Source organism: Hyposmocoma kahamanoa, unplaced genomic scaffold (genome assembly GCF_003589595.1).
Source record: "Hyposmocoma kahamanoa isolate Upper Pololo Valley unplaced genomic scaffold, ASM358959v1 100021, whole genome shotgun sequence".
Taxonomy (NCBI): Eukaryota; Metazoa; Arthropoda; class Insecta; order Lepidoptera; family Cosmopterigidae; genus Hyposmocoma; species Hyposmocoma kahamanoa.
In genome coordinates, this window is record NW_020653200.1 from 15,510,347 (window position 1) to 15,530,245 (window position 19,899).

Genomic DNA, 19,899 nt, shown 5'->3' on the forward strand with positions numbered 1-19,899 from the left:
CATGCTCGGAAATGTTTGCATTATTTTCAAACAACGAACGCGGAAATTTTGTCATTTATGGATCATGCGACTTCTTCCCGGCCAAGGCCTGCAAAGTAAGTATGAAAATCCAACTTCTGTTGTTTACACCCATTGACTTACAATTATATGGACGTCGGGTCCGCGCTAAAAAGTGTCCGCACTTGTAAGGCGCTAAAATCGTATACAGAGCGCGACACTCCGCTTTAGTCTTCATTTGTTCGACAGACAGCGCGATACTGCGATGACACTACAATTTAAATTTCGAATAGGTTGACTTGGGACATTTTTTTCGTGGTTTTTGTATTAGACCCGTCGTCCATTTATTTGTAAGTCAATGTTTACACCTTTAATTTTACCTACTAATAATGAACTATGTAAATAGGCAAAAGAATAACTCTTACAGCCAACTGCAACGTGTTCGTAATTGCGAAAATTAAAAATACCTGTACCCTAAGCCAGTACCGCTTTTTTTTTAAAAAAAGGCGGTAAAATAAATTAAAGTGCTTTAGTCATTGACTTACAATAAGTCAATGGCTTTAGTATTCTTTTCTATTTTATTGACCTTTTCTCTACGTTTGTCGCGAAAATAAGTTCTAGTGAGTGAGATAATCAGAAGTTCAGCAAGACTATTATTGAATGTCACTAGAAAAACTGCAAATATTACTTTTAATTAACATTTTTTTTTTCTATATAATATATATCTTCTTCTCTTGAGTCTCCCACATAAGCTTCGGCAGGAACAGGGATTGCTTGACTCGTATTAATACATGGCCTCAATGGTGCTCGTCCTTGTAACTCATGCTCATCCAGCAATCCCTTACTTCCCGGCCTCTGCAATAATATACTATTACAATTATACGAATATTATGTACATTATAATTAAATTGACTTATAAGACGGTTGAAATACTTTTGTAAACCCTATACGTCATTAAAGGTAGACCGCAAGTACATATTTTCTGTGTGTGTATGTATATTTATTATTTTGTCTGGCAGCGGTAGGTATCTTATAGCTGCTGTTGAGTTATTTGCGCTTTTGGTGTACAGGGTCAAGACCATGTCAAGCTTGACACTTAAGATTTAAATTCATCCTTATGCCGCTTGTGATTAAAAAATCCAGGTGAAAATGATTGATATTCTTGGCTGTATATACCTACTTTTTACACGTTTTTGACGGTGCAATATTTCACGCCCTTATAATGCCAACAATAGATATTTTTGCCAGGGATCAGCTCAAGTTATAAGCATTACATCTTGATGCGTACGGTCAAATCTTAAACGAATAGCACGCTATTTCTGTAGATTGTGTACTTTATGCCTCGTTTGCATTCGCAGTAATATATTTTAGCACGTTCTGTGTCAGCTTCAATGGATAATCTATGTAGCGCTGTTGTAAAATATTTTGAATAAATGACGTTTTGAATGAATGAAGTTTTGAAGGAAATAATTATTCTTTACAAATGATTCTATTTAATCACAGTTAAAGTGTGCCAGCCAGCGAGAACAGAACTTTCATAATTTCCACTAACAATAATGTAATTCGTTTAGTTAGTTCATTCAAAATAAATAAATCTAAACGGGTCTCGATAGTTTACAGTTGCTGGTTTCTGTCTGTCGGTGCTTTCTGCAAAACCGTAACCCATATACGCTATCAATCGAGTTATGAAATAAAAATAGAAATATTTGTTCTGTTCTGAGTGTATATGTTCTGGACGAAATCCTTCCAACTGATTTCATCAAGGTACAATGCAACAGCACTTGGACCTACAATGTTTAATAAAATTTACATAAAATAAAAATATGATGACGAATCTTGATAGCTTTTTGACATATTATATTCAATTATTTTGCTGATACAATCAAAGCTGTAGCTATATATTTTCAATACAGTCAGGGCCAAACGAAAATCGCAATAATATAGCGTAATAATTGAACAATTACAAGTCAAGTTATATATGGATATGGCTCTTCGTTTTGCGCGACGATTCCGCCAACGGTTGGACTCAGTGCCATGATGAGACAAATATTCGGTTATTAGAACAATTTAGCAGTAGTTAGACAGATTGACGGTTATTGAATGGATTTTGCGCCTAATAAGTCTTTTTTTGTTATATATTTGGACCTGAGTATTATGGTATGTTCTTTACACTGTGATTATAGTATGAGTGTAGTCGGGATAAAGCTATTGGAAACTACCCTCATATTAGAAAGTCCGTGGTTCCCACATTAAGAACCATAATATACAAATGAATATTCTCAAACTATTGTGTTGCAGTTTTCACTATATTTGAACGGCGATATTATAATTTATCGTTGCTATTGAAAAAGCATCCGTTTTAGGTTAAATAGCTATTAAACGATCTCCCTATGTCGAGATAATGGGCCCCGTATGCGCACGGCTCTATTGTATCGTACGATATTTAAAATCTGATAAGTAGCCGGCGAATGTTCTAAATTGTTCAATATTTTTGTTATATTTATTATATGTAAAATAATCCATTATCATAAACCAGTTTTTGCAAGTTAGTCTCTAACTTAGAAAAATCCGCCCTCATCAAAGTAAAACATATCGAGGATACTATTTACTCATGCAAACTGTAACTCCTCGACCTTTGCGTGAATCGCGAAGTAACACATTGAATTTCTAATAGTAATAGATACCCTTTTGTAGAAATGTTAGAACGTTTCAGATCATTTCTACTTAAAAATTTCAATAACGGCACGTTGTACAACATTTAAAATAAATTTTACTACCTATAATAGCCAGAATATACAATCTTAATTATGGATGAATAGATTAATAGAATTTATTTTAAAAAGATCTCTGAAAACCCCAATATAATAATTTATCGTTTTGACGCTGACGACGTGTGATAATAAACTGCTGTAAGTAATACAAAATAAAAATAAAGGTACAGCGTAATCGTTACTCTGAACCGATTACTATTAAAACAACTGTCAAATCTCGTTTTACCGACATTGTAACGTCTCTATTGGTCGTGTGTGTTGATCGAAATCGTTATTCAATTGGACATGCCAGTACGACCATAAGAGCTGCCATGTTACTGTCTATATACGTGGTCTGAAAGCTACGTGCAGTAGTTTGACAACTGATTGAAATGAATAGCTAACTCCACGAGTTATGTAATTAGTCGGTCCATCACGTTTAGCTTACTGCTGCATATTTCTTGAACGCGAGCTCTAATTTTATTACCAACCTAAGTTTATGTTTTCAAGAAACTCACGAACCGAAATAAAATAAATAAATTTTATATGGCAATCAAATGATCTTATATACTTTAAAAAATGACAATCTCAACTTAGCTTCTGATTTGACTGGTTAAAACTAAATTTTTGTGGTAAATGCGCACCCAATTGACCTTCGAAATTCATTGGAAAACAAGACCCTACAGCAATAAATATTCACTTTACAAAGTCTATTGACTTTCATATAGAAATATCAATTGAGCATCTCCGATTTGGACAATGCCATTTTATTGTAAAAAAAACTCCAGTTACAATTTCGAAATTATGTGGGAAATTTTATACGTAACAAACAAAATGCGTAATACAATGAGGAATGATATTTTTATGCGATTGATTTTTATGATATTTGAAAATGTTTTCTTCAGTTATCTTTAACTGGAAATGCTCACAATAATTTGCATTATTTTTTATATTCATGCTTACTAATTTAGTGTCAAATGGCTAGTAATGAAATGCTAGAAAAATCATTGTGTAATAATAACATCTCTAGTAATTAGACATAAGAAACTAAATTGACTATGAAATAATTAAGTACCTATACATAATATAATGTCAATAACTTTGTCGTGCTTTTAACATAAAGTTCAGCTAATACGGAAAATATAATATAGTGAATCAAGTAAGTTTAGTTACTTTTTACAATCTACGTGGCGGCAAATGCGTCGCGATACGTAGATAAGTAGAGCTTTAAATGAAACGAAATGACTTGAACAATTTTTGTGGAGAAATCGTTCTTGTTTGTCGTTTTTAATTCACAAACGTATATTGTATAAAAAGATTTTGTCTTCTGAGAAAACGCAAAGGAATAAAATTTTACTCGCTTACTTTTTAATTCAAGGAAAAAGTCTCGAAGTGACGGAGTCGCAGAAGAGAATGCGGTCGTCGTTGATGGAAAAAATAGCATTCATAGCTTGTAAACGAAATCGCATTTTTTTACGTTTCGTGACTGAAGATATATTTACCGCACACCATCGATTCCAACACACAGCAATCTCACACGAATAACTAACCTACTTAGGACCTGTAACATGTAACATCTTAAAACTGACATTATAGAACATCTCGAAGCACTGAATGTTCGCTTCGTTATACTGTGAAGGCAATTTATTTTTGGTGAACATAAAATTTATATCAAAAGAGTTTCTTACAAGTGATGTGTGTTTTTCAACGTTTTATCTTTTTTGCTTGATTCTAGATGTGAGCCAAGGGCAGTACTACCTCTGTTGATCTACAATAAACCCTAGCTACTACGAAGAAGGCTTGTGACAAATCTGTAATTTAGTGATTATCAACGATATCTGTCTATGTACTGAAGTCTTTGCTTATAACATGAATTCACAAAATATGTTTTAAAATTATTTTCTACTACTCGACGCATACGCAATAAGAATGAGAACCAACGCAGTCTGGTTACGTTAAATATTTTTCAACTGAACCTCTCAGATGTCGAGTAATAAAACTAAGCTTCATTTAGGGATATCCGTTAGATGTTTATTTTCAGAATAACCACAAAGTTTCTGTTTTTATTTATCGCTCCAATAGTAAAAACTAGGAAGTGGAATTATTAAAAACGACAAGAAACCGCGGTCAATGAATGATTTATTGATTATCAAACCACATAGTAAATATACGAAGTCGCTCATAAAAAATATTATATATTATTTCTTGAAATTAATATTGCACCGGGAGTTACAACGGGATTTGTTTATTTGTCTTTACATATATATAATTTTATCTATTTGTGAAACCCGACATTAAATGGTTCGTGACAATACCTACCTGTAATTCATGCACATTTTTTGCACAAATATTTATTTGCATCGTCCTTCGGTGTTCTTTAAATTAAGAACGTAGAGAATTTGAAACTAAACTTGTGGGCATCCACCTAAACAATAGGGGCATTGTATGTGGGCCAGTCAATGTGCTAGATTGGTTAACTAGCTTGTGTAGTAGGTTGAGAGCACGTCATGGGCTACATGTTTGAGGATGATTTGATTGTCCTGGTAAAGTCTGACCTTCTTTTGAACCCTTTGAACAAATCACTTAAAACTACTTATAAAGTAACACATAAACTCGAGTCCTCTTTCAAGTATTCCGATAAAGGCAGCAATAGTAAGTACATTTATTCATTCGCATCTCGTCCCGACTGCACAAAATAGATAAGGGACATTGACACATTTTTTTGGACGTCTACATTCTACGAACCGGAGATACTTATTCTGGATTCGTCTCACAGTTTTCCTGAGGAGAACACGATGCGCGCACGCACCTCGTAGAATGACAATCATGAGGCAGATTAAAATCTCCGAATAGACAATAAAGGGCTTGACGGTGTCGACTTTACACCTATTTTGATATGAGAATTAATGTGGCAACCTTGCATATAAAACGAAATTGTTTTTTTAAATATTTTCCTCTTTATCGATCATTTGGGTTTTGCGATTATAGGTATTGAGATATTATTATATTCAGTTACCGTTCTAAAAACAAACGAAAAAAGATATACATATATGTACAAATGATAATGATATAAGTACTTATGTCCATTTAGTTTCACGCAAAATAGGTGTCAGAATTCCATGTGGGACCAGCCCGTTACATCATAGGATACTATCTATATGTTTTCTAAATGTATTTATATCACATTTTTAGTATTTTTTTCATTCATTACTCTTTGTAATTAATTTATTATTTTATTTCATACTACATGCTAGAAAATTTTTAGATTGAGCTTGCAGACTTGTATAACATGTTTCATATTTGACTTCTCTAGCAATTGTATTGTATTTAAAAAAAATAATGTTTTAACAACAGCAAGCAGTTGTTTTATAATTTGAATAATATAATATAAATAAAATTATGGACATAATAAAATAAAAACAGAAACCTAAGGCGACCCGAACAAAGAACCCACGGCCCAATTCCGATACTTGAAACGTAAGTTGTAAGTCGTCAATAGTGTACAAATGAGCCGACTTCAACCAACAGCTACCATTAGCATTCTTACAGCTTGTTATGAATTCTTACAAGTTGTCGTTACTGAAAAGTCTTGTTTTGGAATAAACTAAATACAAAATACGTTGACATTTTAAATTGGTTTCTGTTACTATTTTATTTGTGCGATGTTACGACGCGACTATCTTGAAATCACGAATGTAAATAATTACAGCTTTTTCACAAAAAAAACCCGACCTCAAAAGTATGTGGTATTGCATTTATATTTATTTGCCAAGTTTTATTGAAATCGGAGAGTGTGCGAAATCCGATTCATGCCCTAGTTTGCCACCCTTAGAGGTGGAATATTTTTTCAAATTTAAATGAGGTACCCTATTTCTAACAAAAAAAAGAATCATCAAAATCGGTTCACAAAATTGCAATCGGTTCGCAAAGAGTAAAGTACAGTCGAATTAAGAACCTCTAACTTTTTTGAAATCGGTTATTGAGTTACCTTATAACTTAATAATTGATATTTATATGTTCTATGTCCTTGTAGTTGTTGTATTCAGTCCATTGCTTGTACTTTTTTTGTGATACTAAATGACGGGACAAACAAGTCGTGCGCCAGGGAAAAACTGACATGTCTGTCCATTACAGTTGCAATACTCAGAGCTTTAAATCACAAAGATCTGTGGAGCTTACTCTTAGCTACTACGCCCGTAACCCTGAGACATAAGTTGACAAGTTCCATGTGCCTGTAATTTCACCAGCACCCTTATCCTTCAAAACCGAAACGCGGTAATGCTCACATTACCTACTGCTTGACGGCAGAAATTGGTAAGGTGGCATTACTTCCCTGGATGAACTCTTTCACAAGAAGCTCTACTGCTACTAAATTGAATTATTAAATAATTAATATTAGTGATGTATGTACTCCTTAATAGTTGTAATTCTATTTTAACTTATGTTAATAGTGGAAATTTACCTAAATAACAAATGTACGGAATAATTTTAAATTAACAATAATTAATTAACAATATTTATAAATACGATGTGGTTACATTACATTAACGGTATGCTAACGGCGTACGGGCCTTCTTTTTATGTACACGGTTGATCATTATTTACGTCACGTTGAAGGTAGGCACTTGGTGGCACATACTAGACCCTAATAGAATAACTTAATTGACCAACCACTCAGATAGACTGAGCCACACACTTAATCATTTGCTATTCTTTTTAATTCATCTATAATGTCTGATAGAAGACTACAAATCAAGCTTCGTAATTCAGTGATGAGACACTATCAGTGAAACGAGAAACGATGTTAAAATATATCGACTGAGTTATGACAGATTTTAATCAGTGCTATTTATTTATAATTTTATTATTATCATAATTTTCATTAAAATCAATAATGTCGTTTTACATAATTCATTATTGTGATAATATACAGGTTAGGTACAGTCAAGTAAGTACACAATGACGTATCTTGTTTCGTTGCACTATAGGCGATTTTCGAACTAAAATGTGTACTCTGATGTGGTGTCCGTACAATAAAAGCTTAAATAATAGGAAGTAAAACTAGGATTTTAAAATTATATGAATAAAATTGGGTCCCCGCGGCAAAGTGCCCAAGATGCTGGCGACGTTCTACCTTTGTATTATTAATTTTTAAGTACCTATATTGAATGTCAATGTTTGACCACCATGATATCCAATTGTTTTTGTGAAGTTATCCCACTAGTTTGTTATAATTATTAATACAAAGATCGAACACTAGATAAAATTTTTGATCCGACTGGACGTCCAGCAAACCGTGCCAGACGCTATGCCAACTAAGTCACGGAACGATGAAGCGGACCTGACGAATTTTACTTTTATTTCATTTTTGTAGGTTTTGGCTTCGAATTTTTCTATGTGCCTGTTACAGATCCTTGTTTTTCGTTTTTAAAGACTTTTTTGCCGTGTCAGTGATAAGTGTTATTAAATCATGGTAATGACTAAATCAACTCATATAATTTAAAAATAATGTCTGTTCTGCGAATAATGTGCAATTGGCGTGACACCACTATTTGTTAACCTTCAGTTGAATTTCCATAAAACTTACGTTTACCAATGAAGCATATGAATAAACATTGGATGAAATACACCAAAAATACACAATTTTAACCGAAAATAATGACATCACAATCAAGCTCAAGGCATGATCAATTTATTAAAAACTAAAATTATTCACGTCCCTAACATTTTGAAAAATGCGCCGAACCATAATAGTTATAGGAATATCTATGCGCCAAACCATTAATCGACTGGAAGTGGTAATAAATAGACTGTATTTTAGTCGTGTTCCATCGTAAACTTATTTTTCGGACGTAACTTAATCGTGTGAAGTTGTTAAAATAAACATTAACAATATCTTAGTGTAATTAATAAGAAAAGTTATTTATTAATGAATATCATCAAAACTCAATATTTCAACAATATACTTAATTTTGTATGATAAGATTGATTGAATTGAAACATTTACAATACGCGATACGAATATTTATAATTTCGATGTCATAAAAAATACCGTGTCAAAAGCTACTTACTAAGTACATAAATAATACACTAGCAGACATAATTTATACCTAGCGCTAGGCTTTGGCTCTGGCTGGTGACTACTCTTCGAGGAAAATCTAGCAGCCGAACAATGTAAATTGTTTTCCGGCTTGAGTCTGGGCTCCGGGCAGTTAATATTGCACTTGTAGACCGGTTTGGGTACGACATGTTGCTACACTAGGTGCTGATTGTAGAGTTCCACAAGATTATACCCAGAATACATTGTGCCTGAATTGGCTCTGATTTTGAACCGCGAGCGAGCCTAGCCGTCGGCCGTTCACGACAAGGAATGTAATTGAAATCTTTTTGACAACCAGATTCCAGCCGCTACGTTCGATTAAATTATGATAACTACACGTAAGTATACTATAAAATTTGAAAAAATCTTTTTTCTGGGGTAGTCGCGTAAATAAAGACAAATCCACTTGTAGTATGAGAGATTGATGTTCTCTAGTTTGTTATTATAAGAAGCTCTGAGTTCTAAAAACTGGATAGAAAAGTTACGATTACATATAACCCTTAACACATTCTCGTTAATATAACTTATTTATTGTAAAGGAATTAGCAAAAACATGTTAAATCGAGTTCGTAGGTTTTTGCGATTGTTTCACATTGGAAATGAAACAATTTTTTTTTCGGACGCAAGTAAATATTTGTTTTTTTAAATAAACCAACGTCTCGGGCCTTTACAGATGGTCACGGCTGACTGAGATAGTAACGTGGGTCGTCAACCAGTAGGTGTGCCTAATATTAATGTAAACCACCTAACTATAGTTATTTACAAAAGTTATTAATTTAAATACCTTGTTTATGTCTCGCGGAAGATTTCTTAGTTCCTAAGCCCCGAGAAATTGTAACACCCGTAGCAGGATGCAGGAGTTTATAAGCTTGACTGCGAGTGCGGCCTCTCTTACATTGGATAGATGAGCGTAGATTTCTACACGCGTCAGAGAACATAATAGCTGATGTCAAGCTAACGTAAAAAAGTCTGCAGTCTGAGAACAAGTCATGGATAAACCTACACATTCAATTAAGTTTAACAAATCTTAGGTCCTTGCAATAAAAAATAAAAATTAGTAATTTACATTCGTAGTTTAACCACATGAAACATTTTTACTGAATTCGCTAAAGATACGAATGATATTGATGTTGATCTTTGTAAAAACTTCTTTTTTGTTACCATTAAAAGAATAATAAATTGTATGTTCCTTACAATAAGATGGCACTCACAGATTGTTTCTTGATTTTCTGTGGGTTAACTAATTTATGCAGAATGATGTCAAGATAACATAATGACAAGATACTGCAGCATAATGAGTAACTATTTTAAAGAGTATGCGTATTAAACTTGATCAACTGATGAGCAGAATTAAGATTTGTTGCTAATACTTGTTTTAATTTGACAGTAATAATTATTGTCTGATTTGATTTTTGCAAATATTTGCGATAGATCATAAAACATTTAGACGTAAAATTCAACTCCATACCATTGAACGGGTCTACATCTCAACAAGGAATACATTAAAATAAGATACTATGAAGGAATAAAGTGATCTCATTGTGCCCGAAGCACTCAGTGGCCACACTCCTCACGGTTTGTCCTTCGTCTGGCTTTGGGTAGGGATACATTGTCGTTAAGTGCAACGTATGTTTTTTGATCAAAAACAAAGCTCCTTTATTCCCTAACACATGCTTCGGTATTATTGTCCGACGAACAAGGATTTGTTTCGAACTATAAAGTAGGATATTTTCTTATATAAAGTACCCTTAAACTATTTTAAAGAGTATTTTCGTTTATGATTCCCAACTAACATTGACATTGAATATTAATAATGACTTGATTTAAAGCTGAAGGAGATATTCGTTAATCTGTTCTTATATCAGATTGCACCTATATAATCGCTGCATTTATATAATAATGCAGTATTGTAGATTACTACGATTTTGTACTAAGCATATAGCGACCCATAAGCACCCATCTCCTTAGAAGGTTGATGCTCCATTCTCGCTAAAGTTTCGCATGTTGTGTGCTTAGTTCAAAATCTTAGTTTTCTGTAATTAAGTACCTACAAAGGCAGCTGTATGTCGGAGTTACTCAACTTGACTCGACGTTTTTGTGTTAGTATAATACCTATATGACATGAAAACAAAATGTTGATATTCATAGTCTTCAAATCATTCCTTAATGTTATATTCAGTAGAACAAACAAATATTATAATATGTCTGCAGTTGTACAACGAAAGCCACGTTACAGATTTCCCCATTACTATTTACTACTGTACCAGAGAGTGCTCAACACGTAAAAACTTCTTCGTGTTACTCACTGCTAGACCATTTTCCATTAACATGTTTGAACCTTTCTTAAAGTCATTGACTTAAGACAAGCGGAAGTTTCGATAATATTCCACTAGCCACCACGAATATAGATGATTGACGGCAATAAGACGTTACTATGCACCCTCTCTTTTCCACTTAACTATGCAATCGGTGGTGAGAGAGGGACTCTCCATGACCAATAAATGCACTTCACGTACAAGGAAGCGGGAGTGATTTCTGATGTCGGTTGAGAAATATTAATCGGGTTCTTAAACAGAATATGAACGATGACATTTTGATTGTTATATACAGATATATGAAGAGAATATCTATTTATTTAAAAAGTACAGCTTCGTACTTAAAACCCTTAGGATCCAAGCAACTATTCGCAAATCGACCTAACATTGTACGTTTCTTTGAACATTTTACTTGAAAGTACGGCATTCTAACTAGGCTCATTTTTCTATTTAAATACTTACTCCTTGCTATGGATTCAAAGTAAAACGGAATGTTGTTACATAAATTTAAAATTCAATTTGCACCTTTCTCCTTGTCCAACATAAATCAAAGGAACGACTTACGAGCGAGTGCGAAAATCGATGGTAGTACCCACATAATATGAATATTATGCAATGACATTGCGCTCACGCATCCATCGCGCAATAAATAACATTGTGAATTGATAATCGAATGACGATTATTTACATGTAAATCGTATAAAAATTACCTTTCGTCCGTAATATAGCAACCAATTCAAAGTTTGTACTGAATAATATATTACTTTGTTTGCTTACAATTTGCGACATCTACATGTTTTATTTTAATGACATGTTTTAAACAACGTTGGTATCTATAGTTTTAGCCACAGGATAAGTACTGTGTAATTTTGTAAACAGCAAATTCTAATGATGATGAAATGAAAGGCACAATATCAACATAAAGTTTTTATTTGTTCATAATAACAAATAATATAGGTACACATATTATGTTTATTTACAAACCGCGTCCTTTTACGTAGGTACTTCAGTTTACTCTGATCGTAGCCTAGACAATTTATAAGAAAAAAATCAGCCAAATCTCTGCAGTAAGACAACGCTGAGACTCGTAGAGGCTGTCGTCAGCATTAATTGAAATTTATTGCTGCTCATCCTCGAAGCGGAACATAAAACTACACTTGCTGCCTACGTCTGCCCACGCCATTTTCAATCCTAATACATAGATGACATCGTTGAATTTAGTACGAAATATTTTGACATGCCCGTTCCGTTTCGTTGGTGTGAATGTTAACGTGTATTGTCGTTGGACAATCGAAGATAATGCTCTGTACTCATGTGATTTGAGACAATCACTGACCGTCTTTTGTTTCATTGAATTAACTGTTTAATAGTGTTTGGGGTCCCCTTTCATTTCTTTTGATGTCGTAAATTGAATTTGATGGCTGTTTTTTCTCACGCAAACAGGCTAGAGAATCAAGAAAAATTGAGCAGATTCGTTTAGTTCAAATAAGTGATAAACTCAAAAGTAATTTAAGTCGTGTAGGTCATAAAACTAAGATAAGTAAACAAGGTAATATGATTCCATAACTGTCCTTTTTACGACATCGTGACACGTGAACCATCAGGTAACCTAATTGTCGTGACATGGGGCGAACACATTAACTGGCCCATTTGTGGCCATCAGGTCACTTAGCTTTTAGATACTATGGAAATGCTTTATTTTGCTTTACACTTTTTGTACTTATCTACTTTTGTGTCTGATGTTCTCTATCTAACCATACCCAGAAGAACTTAGTATGTCTTCTATTTTACAGCAACACGCTGTCGCAAAAGCATTAAAAGATTCTTTAATGTATTCGCGTTGTAACCCTCGCTACAAGGTTATCGTGTGTGACAGGGTCATCAGTGACATTTCTGCATTCACTATCATAAATATGGACTTTATGACTCACTCATTTTATTTAAGACGTATTAAGTTGTATCTTATTGCATTTATTCGATTTATAATCTGGGACTTGTTTTTATGTTTTTAACAAAATTTCAAACACTAAAGATAATTTGAAACGAATACGAAATCTTAATCACTTTGTAAAGCGTTTTTAGTCACTATTTTAGTTATGAGCTTACAATAAGCTTTATAGAATAATCTCAGTACAGAGTACTAAAATAACCGACCTGAAAAGTATATGGAATTACATCTACTTATTTGCCAAATTTTATTGAAATCGGTTACCGGAAAATGCGCGAAACTGAATACATCCCCTAGTATGCCACCCTTAGAGGTAGAATATTTTCTTCAAATTTAAATGGGACTACTACCGAGGTATCCTCTGTCCAACAAAAAAGAATCATCAAAATCGATTCACAAATTTTTATTGAGTTTCCGCGTAACATAAAAAAACATACAGTCGTATTGAGAACTTCCTCCTTTTTTGATGTCGGTTAATCTATCTAATAATCGTTAACGGTCAATTGTGACAGAGTTTAAAAAATATTGTAAGTATGTTATTATTAGTTATTATTACATCGAATAACACGAAGAAAAAATCCTTCGTTCTGACTAGACTCGAAGCAGCGTCTGTTATCTCATCGGGGCCACCGCTTTTACCAACTAAGCTACAGACCAAATCAGCAGATCTTTTGAACTTTTTTATTACTATATTGCAGATCTTTGTTTTAGGTTTAAACAGTTTTAATCTCCCCTTGTTGTTAAAAACATCAAATACAAAGGTCGTAAGTACCATTTCGAAAAATTTTTCAGTGGAGCATGTTTTAGGTTTTGACGGCTGTATTAAAATATTTACGTCATGTTTTTAAATTAAATTTTTCTTTTAATTAAGTTTAAGTTTTAAAATTTAATTTAAAACAGACCGTAAATACTTAAAAACATCGTGAAAACATAAAACATGTTCCACTGAAAAGTTCTACGAAATGGCGCTTACAAAACAATACACCGACGAATTGTGTTATGACTAAATGACTACAGCTTCCACGACACTGGTTTTTGCTAAGTTGTCGCTAAAAATGTAAATAGTACATCATACAAAGAGACACGCGTGCAAATCCAAGTTTACGCGTCTATCATTGCAGCTACACGTTCCGTCAATTTAGCGTTTCCTTGCTTATCATGCAAACATCGTCTCCATGAGGAAGCTATGATGTATTAGCGGAAATCGCGATAGTGACAGCCTGTCGCTTGACCTCTGCTTGATAACTGAACGTTGGAGAAAATAGAGACACCGGAAATACGTTTCGGCTGGACGGTAAGGTCCAATGTCTAAGGGTTGCTATCTTATAGGTTCACTAACGAAAGTTGAAGTTGCGTGAAATTATTTTGGCATTACACCTCTCAAACTCTTTACGTAACAGAAAACTCTATCTACGAGTATGTGGAACTTATATGTAATGTATTTTGTATCGCATTGGTAAGATTTTGATGTTAAAAAGTAAAAAAATACATCATACGAGAGCTCATCATATTAAAGGAAGAGCTATTTATGACGTTTGTTCTCAGAGTAGCTTATGTAATAGGTCCTCAAAATATATATATACATAATTTGCTATGCAAAACGTGCCCAGTGTAGACATACCTATTGATAGAATAGGAACTAATGTGCCACATCTCCCATACATACAAATTAGATTATGGCCATGTTTAAATTCAAGGAAATTCAATGAACTTTATTATTGTTTTTCTTAATTCTTTTCAGTTATTAGTTCTACGTAGGTACATACGATTGCAATTTAATTTAATACTTTGGAATTATGAATTTTAGATTTTCATAATATAATATTCCTTCTAACACAAACATTTCAGAGCAGTACCTACTATAAACATATCATTACATTAATATGTAAAAACAAAAATAGCTTTCAACTAAAAGGAAGCATTTATAATCCGTCCGTCAACCTACTAGCGTACCTTAGATAGAAGTTGGCAAAAAGAAAATCATCTGTAATTCTATCAAGTAAGGTTCATATTGATTTTGGATATGTGTCATTTTCGCAACATATCAGTGCACACAGAAGGCGTTGAAACGAATAGGTCACATGAAATATCGATTTAAAAAAATTTAAATATTTAAAACTGTAATGCGTTCCAGCAGTCTAAATTGTATGATGGGTGTTTAAAAGAAAGCCGCAATGGTGTATTACTCAGTACAGTTAACTTAAAAAGACGTCATCATCAAATCAACTGTAATAATTGTTTTAGAGCAGAACCTAATCTAAATAAGTATGAATTTAATATGAGAAGAAAATCTCTAGATCATAGAATTTTTCAGTTGCCAGTACATAATTCATTTGTTTTTTAGTATTAACATTATATTGCAACATTCGCATGGCTCTTAAAACTTTTTAAACGTTCGCATTTGCATAAACTTTTTATTAAACCAAGGTCATATAATTTGATACGACCTATCAGAAGCAATATGGAAAATTAGACCAATCTAATTTATAACAAGAAGTTGGTTAGCGTCAATCGCTTTTTCAGTTTTACCGTCCGTAAACAACAAGAATAGACTGTTTCATTGAGTCATTCTTCGGAAATCACATGCCTACATACGAGGAACCATCGTCGGTTTGGTCAGTTTCTTTATTACTTCTAATTCTCATGTTTCCGTCAGTTTTCTCGGAAGCTTTTAACTTTGAATCACGTTTTTTCTCCAACAATTTTTTTCGTTTTTATCTTATTTGTTGTAAAACGTTTGTATCGTTTGCTGCTGAGCATTTTATATTAATAAAGTGGAAACAAAGACTATTCCTTATAAATCACATCTACAATTTTTATTATCATTACCAAACTATTGCTTAAAACATAAATACAATTCTATAGAATTTAATAAAAACGTGTTAGATAATAATGTATGGAAAGACAACATGAGTCTAGATTACACACATAATTATGATTCAAAGTGTATTCCATAGCATTTAAGTTTATTGAAAAAGGTCAATCCCTAGAGTTTCTTGCTCGTTCTTCTCAGGGAGGTTAGCGTAGTGAAATGACGATTTCAAGTGTAACAATTTTACCTATAGCTATGGAATAAATGATTATTTGACTTTAACTTTCATATACTCTGCTGACAAATGTATAGGGGAAATATTAGGTACCAAATTCTCGTAGCATGAAATGGCATAATATTGATTCCAAGCAATACGACAATTTTCTACGCGCCTGCGCTGGGCTGTTGTAATCTGCGGTCTGGTCGGCAACATTGCTTGGAGTAGCTTCTTTAGGTGGGTATTCTTTTAAAATAACAATTTTTAAGAATAACAAATTTTAAATGTTAGACAGATGAACAATCTTTAAAAAAGGCAACCACATCCTACTCACTAAAATTAAGCTCGCAAATATGGCCTACATATTCTCAATTGAGAAAAATAAATACAAAAGTAGGTATTTAGATCGCAGTGTGTTAGTAAACGACGTTTATTACTCATTATTCGTCGGCTCCTAAATCATCATTAAAATAAAGCTCCTCAATATTATTCTGAAATCCCAACGTCCTTTGCACATAATTTAAGTATGTGAATGGCTACAGATAAAGTCTTGTACTAATAAATAAATTATAAAACGCTGAAAAGTCGCTGCTATAATGATAATTTATATCCGTAGTAAAGAATGCTACCCCACTGAGAAACCACTTGGGATTATGTACAGGTACAACAAAATAAATGATAAAAAAACTTTTTTTTTTTTAAATAAATTTTGTTTATTTCAAAATCATGAATTACTTTAAAACTTTTTTTATGTCACTAAGTGACGAGACGAACAAGTTGCACGACGGTAATGATAAAAAGTCCAAAAAAGTCCATAGCAGTTGCAGTGCCACTCAGAGCTTTAAATCGCAAAGATCTGAGGGGCTCTGCCACTACGCCCGTCACCCTGAGACATAAGTTGGCAGTTCCATGTGCCTGTAATTTCGAGCACCGTTACTCTTCAAAACCGGATCGCAGCAATGCTCACATTACTGCTTGACTGTAGAAATAGATAAGGTACTTCCCTTTCACAAGACGAACTCTTTCACAAGGAGCTCTACTGCTATAAAAAACCTACCTTTTAGTAGGTTGGTCAAGTAATACAAATTATTTTTGTTTTACATTTGCAAGGAACTTTGCCATATTTCTACAAGACAAGACTGAACATCACTTAAATAATATCTTTTCTAATTCGAGATTAGTAAGCAGCAATCGAGGCATAAAGTATGTACGTGTACTTGCAGTGAAGAAAGATTTTGATGAGCTAATTACTACACAGCTGTCGCGAATTCGTAAAATAGGATCAGATAAACTGATTCTTCATTGGAAGTAAATTTTTTAACCACCTTTGGCAACACGTGTTTAGCACACGGTACTGCTGTTCGGGGAAACAGAAAGCTTTACGGATGATAGAGACTTCTTAGCTTAAAAATTATTGAGAAATTAACTTATTTATTTTGTGTATAAACGTTTAACTCATTTAGCCGTTTTATATCGGAAACTAATTAATAAATATATACATAATAAATAAATATTTGTTTGGGAATATTTAAAAAACTTATCGCAGTTATTAAATTAAGTGCAAATTGATAACAAACAAAATTCTTTGTCTTATTTACAAATTAAATATATGATTAAGTATCGTTTGCTATGAGTCATAAACATAATTAATGAACTTAGATAATTATGAAGCCGAAAAAGAAAGAGTTGAGGCGACAGACGCTGGTTCGAGTCCAATCAGATATAAGGAATTATTCTATGTGTTTATTCGATTTTTGTATCAATAATAACAAACTAATGTAGTAATTTCGCAAAAAATATCATAGTAATAAAACACTATGATATCTTGGCTACAATAAGTAACTAATACATTATTATCTATGTTTTGTTGTGTACAGTAGCAATTTTATTACTGTAATAAAAAATAATAGTAAAGTATCATTAACAATTTTAGAATGAACACAACTCCAAGTAAAATATGAAATAGTTTAATAAAATAAATATACCAAAGGACTTCTCTGCAGATGACTGTAGTCGACAGCAACAAAAACATATTGTTTGCCACGTGTTATGTGTTAGGACGCCGAGTGAATGTTAAAAGGTTCAGGATTCAATTTACTCCAAGCAAAACCAACTCTGAGATCCTTGACAAGCCTAAAATATTAAATACATAAATGTTTCGTAGAAAAATGTCGAAATTGTAATGACTATCATGAAAACACAAAATATGCTGTTTTAGAAGATCGCATTGCCTATTTTAGAAGAAACGACTTATTGTACTAAAATAGTGTACTAAATAAAGGTCCCAACATATTTCAGTTACATAATGAATGAAACTTTAGCACGAAAATAATTGAAAGTTCGCGGAAAATGTTTGGAAACCTGATCAATAAAAATCATCACATCAAAACAATCAGATCACGGACGTTCTGTAAGGAGAATTTTACAGTAAATATTGCATATACATTGTGTAATCGTTATGTGTGCACTGGCGATAATCCCGTAAATATAAGAGATATCTAAAACCTTTAAACCGATATCGAAAATATGTTACCTAATGAGTAAAACGACATTAATAACTATTTTTAAATAAAACTGACGAATAATCGCCTGGGCACACGTAACTATATACATATATATATATATTAAATATATATGACTATTAAAATTCCTTGAAATATATATGTGTGTAAAAAAAATATTAAAATCGTTTATTGTCATAAAAGTGATCGGACATTTTGTTACACCCTGTATTTTTTGAACACTTGCAAATATCGTAATGTTAAATAAAAGTAAATATTTAGAGAACAATGAAAACCGTGTGAAGATTGTTTATAATAAGCACACTGGTACTTAAAGGTTTACAGGTTAATTAGCATCGTTTGAAATCGTATATTTTTACATAACGTACAAAATATTTTATTGCGTGGACATATAATATTTTGAAATTAGTGTAATACGCATTTAAAACGTATGTGCTTCTGAGAAACAAACATGTTTCTATCATATTATTATTCTTCCCGCACTCGGATATTATTATTATTTAGATGTTGCCAAAAAAATTACCCATGTTTTCAGCATTTGTTCCTTCCCTATTCAACGCCAATAACAATTTCTAGGAACCATGAATCTTGTACAAAATGAAACTAATTATGTTTTCATATATGCCGCCGTTCTATATTTAATTATATCTTAAAATAACACAAATCTGCTTACCAGCTTCTCGGAATGAATACAATCCCCACAAGGGGTATCCGCGAAAAATGATGTAGCGCTAGACGGGAAAAGTCTGGAAAAACTGTATGTAAAGTCACGGAAAATCTATAGTCACAATCACTTGAACACGATTTAGTCCGTTATCCGTTGAAATGACGACGGCGAGAGGCAATTTTTTCAGGAATCCGCTGTCTTCTGGACGACCGCGCTACTTGAGCTTTGCGTTAAAACTGAACCAGTGAATATATATAATCAGGGAGCTTTCAGAGCTGCGCGCGCGTCAATATGGATGCAAGCATGATAATTACAGCCGTCTCTTTCTGCTCGCGCGCACAGGGGCGGCACTCGATTCAATTGTTTTATTTCCATCTCTCTCTGTCTGAATGTCGCGTGAAAATTGAGGAAAATGTAGATCGTACGTTCCCTTACGTAATTGAGTTCGCTACGATTTGACTCGTTGATTAATTGTTATTTTTGTTATGTCTTGTTAACTCTGGCGAAAATTCAAAGAAAAGGTTATACAAGTAATAGGTACAAACATTTAAATAATAATTAGCTTTGTTTT

The 19,899-nt window shown here is 33.1% G+C and overlaps 1 protein-coding gene across 4 annotated transcripts in view; it reads right to left on the bottom strand.

Annotated features, from left to right (window-relative positions):
• The window catches only part of LOC113238201 (fibroblast growth factor receptor homolog 1-like), a 49,125-nt gene extending 29,595 nt beyond the window's left edge, over positions 1–19,530 (bottom strand). For all 4 annotated transcript variants that reach the window (XM_026475021.1, XM_026475230.1, XM_026475105.1 and 1 more), the window contains exon 1: positions 19,335–19,530. The gene's annotated coding sequence lies outside the window, so the exon portion shown is untranslated. The remainder of the gene's footprint in view (positions 1–19,334) is intronic.
• Positions 19,531–19,899: the final 369 nt, after the last annotated feature.